We start from the raw sequence: 12,132 nt of genomic DNA on the forward strand, positions 1-12,132 counted from the left end.
TCAGGGCCGGAGGCGCGTTAAAATCACGGAGTAGAATCACAGGATCGTTCTGGCTGGAAAGGGCCTTTAAGAGCATCGAATCCAACCGTTAACCCAGCACTGCCAAGGCCACCACTAACCCGTGTCCCTCAGCACCACATCTACACGGCTTTTAAATCCCCCCAGGGATGGGGACTCCACCACTGCCCTGGGCAGCCTGTGCCAGCGCTTGACAGCCCTTTTGGGGAAGAAATTGTCCCTGATCTCCAACCTAAACCTCCCCTGGTGCAGCTTGAGGCTGTTTCCTCTCGTCCTGTCGCTTGTTATCTGGGTTCTCCAACCCAGAGAGAGACCGACCCCCACCTCGCTACACCCTCCTTTCAGGCAGTTGTAGGGAGCGAGAAGGTCTCCCCTCAGCCTCCTTTTCTCCAAGCTAAACACCGCGGAGGGGTGACACGGGGCACCCCCCGGCGCACTGGGCAGAGGTGACACGGGGCACCCCTGCCCCAGCCCCGGCTGCAGATCACGGCCAGGTCCCCCCCAAGGCGCAGCCCCTCTCCCGGTGCCGGGACCCACGCAGGCCCGTCCGGGCATCCCCAGCGGAGCCTGGCAGGGCCGCGGCGCCGCCCGGGCACATGGCCGCCTCCTCCACCCGCCTCCGGCCCGGCACCCCCCGCCCCGCCGCTGCCGGGGGGGGACGCGATCCGCGCCGGCCGCACCCGGGGCCGCCGAGGTCCGAGCGCGCCGGGGCTGAGCCGCGCCCCCGACCGCGCGGGCCCCGGCCCCACGCAGCGGGGCACCCACCGGCACCGCGCTGGAGCGCGGAGGCGGCCCCGGCGCTGCCCCGGCGGCTGCAGCGGGCGGAGCCGGGCCAAGGGCCCCGGCGGCTGCCGCAGCCCTGGGCGGGGCCGCCCCGCCGCGGAGAGGCCGCTGTCCCCGCGCACCCGCCGCCCCGCCGGGCCGGCGCCCCCCCGGCCCTCGCCCCCCGCGCCTCACCGGCGCTCGGTCACTCACCGGGCCCGGCGGCTCCGGCGGCAGCTGCGGCTCCGTCCCGGGCCCCGCCCGCCCCGACAGCCCGGCCCCGCGCACGCGCCGCACCGGCGGGCGGGGCCGGGCTGTCGGGGCGGGCGGGGAGTGTGCGGGATCGGGTGCGTGAGTGTGTGTGGGGGGGGTGAGTGTGAGTGTGAGAGAGTGTGAGAGAGTGTGTACGTGCATGTGTGAGTGTGAGTGTGTGTGTGTACGTGTATGTGTGTGTCTGTCCTTTTTATTCCAGAACAGTAATTACCACATGTGGTACGTCTACTGTTATCATTCTCCCCAAAGTTAATTTTCGTGCATCTTGTATTATATATTATATATTCGGAGGCACCTTGGCCATCCTTTACTTACAGTGTCCAGTTGTCTGGAGAAGTATCCTACCAGTCTCTTCCAGCTTCCCGTCCTCTGGGTTAACACTCCAAGTGCAAGATGTCTCTCATGCACAAAGAGTTGCAAGTCCTTAGTCAAATCTGGCAGTCCCAGTGCTCGTGCAGTCATCAGGGCCCGTTTTAAATCCTGAAAGGCTCTTTGTTGTTCTGGGCCCCACACAAACGGTGCAACTTTCTGAGCTTCATGTAACTTTTTTTTTTAACAGACCGTAATTCATTATCCAAAGTCGACACCACCCTGTCATTCCTAGAAAAGCTCTCAGTTCATGCACATTTCTACGTTCAGGGATACCACAAATTGCCTCTTTACGGTCCGTTCCCAAATGCCTCTGTCCTTGAGTGATCTCAAATACTAAATAAATTACAGTCTGGCTCGCTATTTGAGCCTTATTTCTGGATACTTTGTACCCACTTAGTCCAAGAAAGTTTAAAAGGTCTATTGTTACCTTTACACAAGTGGATCTTGTTTCTGTAGCAATCAGGATGTTATCTACATATTGTAGAAGCAGATGTCCAGGTTTTGGTTCTGAATCACTTTGTTTCCACTGTTCAAGCTCCTTTGCTAACTTGTTGCCAAAGATCGTGGGGCTGTTTTTGAATCCCTGAGGTAACCTTGTCCATGTCAGCTGCATCTTCCGTCCTGTCTGCGGATTTTCCCATTCAACAGCAAAGAGCTTTTGACTTTTTTCTCCAAGGGTATGCAAAAGAAAGCATCTTTGAAATCAAGCACTGTAAACCACTGATAATTTTCTCGTAATGCTGTTAAAAGTGTATACAGGTTTGCCACGGCAGGATGTATGTCTTTAACTAGTTGATTTATGGCCCTTAAATCCTGAACTAATCTGTATTCACCTGAAGGTTTCTTTACTGGTAAGATTGGAGTGTTATATTCTGATTCGCATTCTTTTAGAATTCCGTACTTTAAAAATTTGTCAATTATTTCTTTAATTCCCTGTCTCACCTCTGGTTTAATTGAATATTGTTTAATCCTTATCGGTTTTGCTTGATCCTTTATTCTGTCTTTACAGGCTGTGCTACCTTAGACTTCCCAGGTATGTCTGTACCCCAGACTGTTGGTATAACAGTGCTGGGGTATTTTTGATTCCTTTACTCTTTCTTGTATCATCAGTATTTCTTCTGTCTTTGATTCTGGAATTTTCAGAAAGACTTCACCATTCTCAAAAACTATTTGTGCATTTAATTTAGATAACAAATCTCGTCCTAGTAAAGGTATCGGATAATCTGGTATATACAAGAATTCGTGTGTAATTATTTTATTTCTGAATTTTTAGTCTAGGGGTTGTAGGAATGGACGGTTTTCTTCTTTCCCTGTGGCATCAATTATTTTAGCAGATTTATTTCTCAACCCCCCTTTACAGACATTTAAAACAGAATATGTTGCTCCAGTGTCCACCAGGAATTTAACTCCTTCATCTCCCAGCTCAGTTATAACCAGAGGCTCAGCTGGGTTCCCCTCCGGTCCTCCTCAATCATCTAAAGTCATCATTCTTCTTGTTTCTCTTTGATCTGTCTCTTGTTCCCTTTTTGGGACATTCTCTTTTCCAGTGCCCCTCCTCTTTGCAATACGCACGCTGATTAATTCCTAGGGTGTTCAGAAACTTCAGAGTTTCTAAAGCCTCCTCTTCCCCTTGCTCACAGTCAAAATGAATAAAATATTCTAGGGTTTGATAGATTGTGTTTATGACAGCACTAATCTCCACGGCCATAAATTCCCCACAATAAATGGTTATAGCACGATGTTCCCTCGCCATAGGTATTATCATATAATCTAAAGTGATATCGAGGTACAGTGCTCTGAAAATGGGGGGGTTCACCTGAAAATTGTGTCCAAGGATTGAACCATTCAGAGTGGTGATAACCAGAGGTCCAAGTGTTCCAGTTATTGTTACATTGAAGTCGTGTGCTAACACAGAATTGCAAAGTATTTCCAGAAGAATAAATAGTTCCTCTGGGTTCAATCTTTGGACAGCTAGACGTAAAAACGAGTTTCCCAGTCTTTGTCTTAATTGTAGCAAAGAAGCCTACAGACTGCCAAACACAGTTATTATAAAGCACACGAGAGGCATTGGTATTGGAATCATGATAACGAATAGCAAATCTTACACAAGGTAAAATAGCAACGTTTACAGAGGGAAGAAAAAGGAACAAATTAAAATCTTAATTTTTCTTTCTTCTGACGTGTCATTACCAAATTGTCCCGGTTAATTAATTTACATTCCTTTTGCCAATCAGTCCGTTGTCTTAGATAAAAGAATAAGTTTACTTCATTCCACTTTCCTTCCCTCCTACAAAACAGCATTAATTATAGTATAATGTTATATTTCAATGTTCCAAAGCATACAATGGTCACCATTTATTACAATACTCTATCATCTGGTTTTTACGCAAATCCTCGTGTATTTCTCCCCAGTGTGATAGCAAACATCCCAACGATGAAGTTTTTGGTATTTTTATCTTAATGTTAAGTTCCCTGTATTTTTACTCTTAAACAACTTTGCAAATCTTGATGCCATGTTACTGATTTTTTTTTTTTTTAATTTATTTAAAACACACAAATCAAACACTTCGTCCGTCTCTGACCAAGCCCCTCGCGGGACGTTGGAACTTCGGATTGGGACTCCGCACTCGCTTCGTGCTTCTATGCACGTCTCAGTCACACACCAGTCACACACTCAATAAAATTTATGGTTGTACAACCACCCGACAGGAAAACCAGAAAAACAAAAAAAAACCCCAGAACTCGAGTTTCCCAACCCTGCGAAGCTTTCGCCGTGCCTTACGGGCAGGCTATCCAGAACCAGACCAGAATTTGTAAAGATGTGCCTTACCTTTCCAGGGGACGTTGCGAGGAGCTGTCGTGAGTTGAGGGTGATGCTTCTCCTCCGAGAATTCCTCGGTGCCGGCTGGAGCTGGATCAGCACTCAATCTCCTTCAGTCTCCCTCGCAAGGTCCCATCTGGGTCGCCAAAATTGTCACTGAAATCAGGATTAAAACCTCTTAACACCAATGTAGCATTAAGAAGCAGGCACATCTTTACTGCAGCGCTGGGCAGCATGGGGGGTAGCCCCTCCAAAGTCCTGCGCACCCCCCTCGATGATTCACCTCATATTTATATAGAAAAATATTACATATTCATCACGTATCCAAGGACGCCTATACATATTCATATCTTTTTCCCGAAAAGGCGGTCTTTATTATAATGAGTTCCAAGAAATCATTTCCATAGTCTCCGCCTTTAACTCCTCCTGGTTGCGCACGCGCAGTTTCTCCTGGTGGTCGTGGGCCAGGGTCTCAGGGATGAAGGCCGTATGTCTTCCTCGCTGTGTACTTTTCACCTTTTCCTTCTTGTGCAGGTGTCGTAGTCCCTTGGCTCTCACTCAAGTCTCAGGATCAGTTCTAGTTGGTCTTTAACATGTTGCAACTTGTCCATCCAGTATCTCCATTGTATTCAACTAAAGTCCATGACGGTCTCGAACAAGAAGTCCAGCAACTTATCTAATGGGGTTTCTATGGTTACCTACTTCAAACCTAACGGTGCCTATGGTTGCCTGTTTCAAACTTAACAATCCTATAACTAGCTTTACAAACTCTAATACAGAACACAAACTTATCATTTTATAATTAAATTGAATTTCTTTTAATTTCAACTATTTGTAACAAGAGCAGTGCCTGCCACCCAGCTAGAGTGCTCCGGGGAGCAAGTACGTAATTTTTTCCCCTGACTTTGTTTGGCTTGAGAGCAGGAGTCAGAGACCACCACTTTGTCTTGTCTAGAGAGCGTATATCGGAAGAGGGAAAATCTCACTTCGTAACAAAATGAAGCCAATAGGAACTGCGTACAGCATTAAGATGCCATCAGCAAATAATGCGAGTCTGAACCCCCCGGGCAGGAGCTGACGAATGTGAGATGTTGGAGCTGGGGAGAGTGGAGATTTCTAGAAGAGTTTCCTATGAGATGTTGTCTGTCCTGGGGCTCGGATGTGGGGTGACAGGTTGCTCTTAACTGGGCTACTGCACAATTGCTTTTACATTTTACCCTTGTTGTGTAAAGAAGCGCTTTTCTCATGCCTTTATCGCCTTTAGCGCCCTGCTCGCCTTTAGTGCCTTTATCACCTTTATCGCCCTGCTCGCCGTGCTCGCCTTTAGTGCCCTGCTTGCCTTTATCGCCCTGCTTGCCTTTATCGCCTTTATCGCCTTTATCGCCTTTATCGCCCTGCTCGCCCTGCTCGCCTTTATCGCCTTTATCGCCTTTATCGCCTTTATCACCCTGCTTGCCCTGCTCGCCTTTAGCGCCCTGCTCGCCTTTATTGCCTTTATCGCCTTTATCGCCCTGCTCACCCTGCTTGCCTTTATCGCCTTTATCTCCTTTATCGCCTTTATTGCCCTGCTCGCCTGGCTCGCCTTTAGCGCCTTTAGCGCCTTTATCACCTTTAGCGCCTTTATCGCCTTTAGCACCGTGCTCGCCTTTAGCGCCTTTATCGCCCTGCTCGCCTTTATCACCCTGCTCGCCTTTAGCGCCTTTATCACCCTGCTCGCCTTTATCACCCTGCTCGCCTTTATCGCCCTGCTCGCCTTTAGCGCCGTCCTTGCCCGGGAAGCCCATCCTGCCGACTGTCCCTGGAGCCCCGGGCGCACTGGGGGGGCTGGGTGGCCCGGGGGGTCCCGGCAGGCTGCACGCCAGCTGGGGACCTTCCTGCAGCGCTCCCTTGGCAAAGCCCCCGAGGATGCCGTTTGCCACGCAGGGCACGGTCCAGAGGAGGAGGACAGCAGAGATCATGGCGTAGCCTGTGAAAAGGAGGTGGGAGGTGGCTGTTACACGTTGTGTGAGCCGGCACAGGCAGGACGCAGGAACAGCCACAAGACCACGGATAAAATGCAAAGAGCAAATTTATTCCCGTTACCTCGCAAACCGGGGGATCTCCGAAGCAGCACCCGGGGCAAAGGCACGCAAGCGGGGACGCCGGCACCGCGGAGCTCGGTTCCTGCTAGAGAGAGAGTGAGAGAATCTGGGCCTGCTGCTTTCACCTGTATATGAGGGGTTTCTTGCAGGTGGTAATTTTCCACTGCGCTTTGATCTTTCTTATAGCAGGGCAGGAGTCTCATGCATGAACAATTAGGTGCTCTGAGTCTTATCACAGGCCTATGTTATCTGAATGCAGATGTTCTACTTGTCCAGCACTCAAGACTAAACAACAGTTACTACTATGATATATGTGTTTTTCGACACCCCAGGTGCAAGTCACTTGAGCGTGTTTACAGTCCTCCTCGCCAATCTTCCGTTATATTCCCACATTCCACCCCCTTGCTCAAGAGACCGCTTCTCCTGGGGAGTGCAAAGCTGGACGTGCACATTTGGGCTTGCGGGGTATAGAACAGAGTAATATACAGAGGCACACAATAAATACATATAGGAAAAGGAATAAACATATATTTCTATAGAATAATATTGTAAATCAAGTGTCCCAGTCATCCTGTCACGGAATGAAACCCCTCAGCCAGCCAGGCACCATCAGTCGATTGTTCCATTGGATGCTGTAAGTCCTGGAGATGTTGAATGTCCTCTGTGCTGGCTGATTCATCAGTGATGTTGAGGTTGCATTTATGGTGTTGGAGGAGGAAATAGTCCATTGTCAAACAATGTTGTAATGTTCATTGGCATACAGTCGTTACCTACTCAGAAAAAATAGCAAAGGAAAAACATTACTATCACAATCACTTAGCATAATATAATTGTATAATACAGCTACTGGCATGCTAATGAAACACATCGTTAAAAGATCTGCAGCTGTTGATCTTCCCTTAATATAAAAAGCAGATGAGTTAGTTACACAAAATCTAAGTATTTACATGTTGGCCTTGCAGAAATGTATCCAGGGCATGTGCTTTTTTCAGATTGAACTTCAATTCGATGTTGGGTTTGTGACAGCAATAAAACCATTCCAGTGTTATCTCCTCTTGATTAGGTACAGGTAGTCGTTGAAGATGCCTGACATACAAGAACTCGAGAATCCAATATCAACAAAAGATGTAAAATAAGAGGAGAAGTACATGCCAATCTATTCCCAAAAATTGTATGGTGTTACTAGGGCCCTGTATTTTCTTCGATCTTTATTGCCCAGCCTTGGTCCTTTAAATGCACTTTCAGTGATTCAGCAGCTGCTGCTGTGGAAGACCCTTGGCCTGCAAACAGCTGTGCTTTACTTGGGGAGCAGAAGTTGGGAACACTGCACTGAGAATAGTTTTTGCTTGCTTCTAAGATAAAGGAGCCGAGACCAGTTCACAGGGCCTTTTGAGGCATGACCATAGGGCAACATCAGCTGCTATCATTTGGTGGCAGATGGAGGGACTGTGTTTGTATCCCTGAGGCAAAAACTTGGAAAGTATATTGTTTTTGTTGCCAGGTAAAGGCAAACTGGTCTTGGCTTTCTGAAGCAATGGCTAGCGAAAAGAAAGCATTAGCAAGGTCTGTCACCACTCTCCAGGGCTGTAAACTTTTGCTGATTTTTTTTTATAAGAGTAACTGTGTCTGGTACAGTAACTGCATGCGGTGGGGGGGTGGGGGACTTTATTCAATTCTCTGTAATATACAGTCATTCTCCAAGTGCCATCTGGTTTGGGTAATTTCCTCCTCCCCCCCTAGAATACGATACTGTTTTTACTGTGATCACCTTGGCAGGCACAGGCAGCACAACAGGATCCCACTTCGGGAATGCACGCAAGACAGTTATAGACCGAACAGCAAATCCTGCTTGCGAAGTTCCAAAGCAGAAGCAACCATTTAAAGTTTCAACTGTTCGTCCTGTCAACATATCAATACTCAAGAAATATTCTTTAATCGGGGCAATTAACACAGTCGCAGTAAATGGTGTAGCATTTTCTATTGTTAAGGTCACCTTAGCTTGGAGGGCGGGGGTCAGATTTCCCCCCAATCCACCGATCTGTGATGTGGTGTCTTTATTATTAACAATCCTGTGCAGTACAGTAACTGCAGCTCCAGTATTCACCAGAGCTAATACATGTAAACCCCCCACCCCAAGACAGTCACTTTATGGTTCATTTGCCAAGTAGTGTCGTGCATTGCAGTGGCACGAGGGGCAGAGGGTGGGCGTGGGGTCGGTGGTGGGGCTGGGGGTGGTCGGCTTTTTCGCGTAAATGCTAACTTTTGCCATCTGCAAAACATTTCTGATGTTGTGATCCCGTCTATTTCTGATCGTGGGATGCCGGCTTGTATAAGATCATTCCACATTTGTTTTCTTGTCACCCGTGCTGTTACCCCCTTTGCTTTTGCCGGCTTTCCTTTATTCACCACCCGAATAGATGGCCCTGAAATTACAGCCCCGATTTTCCTTAAGGTATCTGCTAGGGCGCCTATATTACTCGTAGCATTTGTCACTGATGATATAAGGAGGGACTTTAGTGAGTCAGGCGCTCCTCTCAAGAACTGCATTTTAATACTTCTCGTTACGAGTGTACTGTCTGGACCAGATCCCGTAACTAACGCCTGAGCCATCCTCATCTGCCGCACCAAATTAATGCCTTCTTCCAATGTGCACCAGCTTACAAGGGACGACACTAATTCAACAGGTTCTGCATATGCTGTTAAAACTGCTGCACACAACCACTGATACAGCGGAGGTGCAGTAATGGCTCGCCCATCAGGGCCCCTGACACTTTGCAACTGAGCATATCCCTGCTGTATCTGATCATCATGGGCTATAGGGCTTAATATATCTTTTTCACCTGCTAATAAATTAATAGAGGCAGCCTCACTGTCCCAAGCTTGCAAAATCCATGCCAGTATGCCTTCCCTGCTCTTCTGCTGATAGATGTCTAAAAACTCCCTTAATTCTTTCGGGGTGTAAGTACGTGTGACCTGCACTCCCCCGTCCACTTGTTCCTGCTGCCCCATCATTTGTATGAGGGGTCGTGCTTCCACCACCTCCCTGCCTTTTAAGTCCGGATCAAATTCAAACTCAATCTCAGAGTCCGAGGATTCACTCTCAATATTTCCATCCCATTCCTCAGGATCCCATGACCGTTCTGCAGTGAGAGCACGAATTTGGGAAATTGAAACCTTACTTTTTCCATATTTAGCCCTTCGTTTATTAGTAATATGCGCTACCAACCGCTCTACCTTATCTTGCAACTCATAGCACCGCTCTGCTTGAATAGTAATTACTTCACGTGCGATCACCTTTGCATCCTGTAAAGTCCTGACTTCCTTCTCTAATTCTCTCACTCTACTCCATAATGCAACATTTTCACGGTGAAAAGCTCTAAGACCAGGAGCTAACAACCATCCCAGTCTCCCCGCTAATTTACGAGAAGAATCTGATGCCCTTTTCCATGGCAACCTGCACACAGCCGTGTCAATTGCCTGGGGGGTCACCGCCACCCCATCATCTATTTATTTCAAGCCATGCTTCTGGTGGAGCCAGCGTAGCCAGGAAAGTGGCCACGGGGGCCCATTCCTCAGTACTGGGCCATCCCGGAATGCGGGGAGCCACCGTCACGGCATCCCCAGTCCCCGATTTCTTTTTCAGCCATGGCATGGCTGTTCCTGGATCCTGCCGACTACGCCAAAATGTGTGAGCCGACACAGGCAGGACGCAGGAACAGCCACAAGACCACGGATAAAATGAAAAGAGCAAATTTATCCCCGTTACCTCGCAAACCAGGGGATCTCCGAAGCAGCACCCGGGGCAAAGGCACGCAAGCGGGGACGCCGGCACCGCGGAGCTCAGCTCCTGCTAGAGAGAGAGTGAGAGAATCTGGGCCTGCTGCTTCCGCCTGTATATGAGGGGTTTCTTGCAGGTGGTAATTTTCCACTGCGCTTTGATCTTTCTTATAGCAGGGCAGGAATCTCATGCATGAACAATTAGGTGCTCTGAGTCTTATCACAGGCCTATGTTATCTGAATGCAGATGTTCTACTTGTCCAGCACTCAAGACTAAACAACAGTTACTAGTATGATATATGTGTTTTTTGACACCCCAGGTGCAAGTCACTTGAGCGTGTTTACAGTCCTCCTCGCCAATCTTCCGTTATATTCCCACACACGTGGTAGCCAGCATGTGTGGGTACAGCGCTGTCCCCTCCACCGGGACAGTGTGCTGTAGAGACTTGCATGAAAATGGGAAATAATTGGGCTTTTTTTGGCAGGCTGGGGGAGCTGTTTGTTTTGGTGTGACATGAATTCAAGGATTTGGCTCCAGGAATTTTCTAGGTCTGACCAATATTTTTTCCAAACTCGTTCTTCTCCAAGTCTGTATCTGTGGCCATCCCTCGATTTGTTTTGTTCCCTGAGCCTCCTTTCCCCCAAAACACAAGCAGTGATGGCAGAGGGCTGCAGAAAGCAGATGCTTGGGACTAGTGGAGTGGAGGAAGTAGAAAGGGTTTTGGTGTAAACTGCCCCAGTAAGACCTGCCCTGTGGCTGGGTCACTGGGGTTTCTTACCAAGCACAAAGCCCATCGTGTGATGCAGGGCTGAATTTAGAAGATGGCCTTGGGCCCAGGCAGTCCTTACTGCGTTTTGCCTGACGGTGCGAATCGAGCCCCTTCGCTAGCTGAGAACGCCCTGTTCCTCATCGCAGCTCGGCTGCGCAGCACTGCACAACCGCAGCCCAACCACCCGCTGAGGCTCTGGCTCAGTGTCGGGGTGCAGCCGTGACCGGCCCCCTGCAGCCTCCGCCGGTGCTTTCCCAACCTCTTGCTGAGCCGACCTGCCTCCCTGCGGGGACAGTGGCTCAGTCTTTGTTTGTTACTAACATCTCACCCTGGAAGACAGGTAACTGTTAAACCCCAGGCTGTTGTTTGTCTCCTGGCAGATAAAGCATAGCGTGTGATTTATAGGTGGGTCCCTCTCAGGACTGGCTGTATTTAATTTCTAGATTTATGATTTACTGGTAAGGCTGGTCCCACATGGGACTGACTGCATTTAATTTAATTGGGGTTGCTGTTAAGGGCCAAGGGCTGGGCAACTGCTGACGAGCTTAATCCGGAACCTGACAAGCTCAAGGCACCTTAGTTAGTCTTCAAAATAATCATTATCCCTGTGAGTATAATTCTCAGCTCTGGTGGTTGCCCTGCAGTGTCCCTGGGATGGAAGTGTAAGGAGCCCTTGGGCATGTGGGGCTGATTTAGATAAAATAAGGTGTGCTGCCGGTGACAGCAGCTGAAATGGATGCATTTAATTTCTGATGAAAGGCAATGAAGTAGTTACACCAGATATTGTTTGATACGTTATGTGCTATTGCACAAAGCAAGGTCGAAGGAGAGTGATGCATCTTCTGTGCCTGAACCCGCATGGCTGTCTCAGCTTTAGGCAGCTGGGGGCACCCATGGCAAACCCTTCCTAGCTCTGTGCTAAAACACGGTTACAGAACCTGCCCATCAGTGCTGGAGCAAAGGGAGAGGCTGTGGTTTCGGCTGTATGAGGTTGGTGCTCCCAGCAAAAGTCCGAGGAGTGTTTTCTTCCTGGAGTATCTCTTGTAACTGGTGGCTGTTGCGTTTATGGATTCCTGTGCCGGCATTGGAAACCTGAGTGCTCAGTGTTTTAGACCTTATTTGATAAGTTTTCAAAGTTAAGGTTAAGAGGAGGAAGAGAAAAAAAGAAGAAGGAAAAGAGAATCTACTCACCAAGACTAATCTCTTCAGTGAGACCGTGACAGGCGCTGGGAACCTACACGATTTTAAGCAGATGTTT

The sequence above is a fragment of the Nyctibius grandis genome, chromosome 30 (genome assembly GCF_013368605.1).
Source record: "Nyctibius grandis isolate bNycGra1 chromosome 30, bNycGra1.pri, whole genome shotgun sequence".
Taxonomy (NCBI): Eukaryota; Metazoa; Chordata; class Aves; order Nyctibiiformes; family Nyctibiidae; genus Nyctibius; species Nyctibius grandis.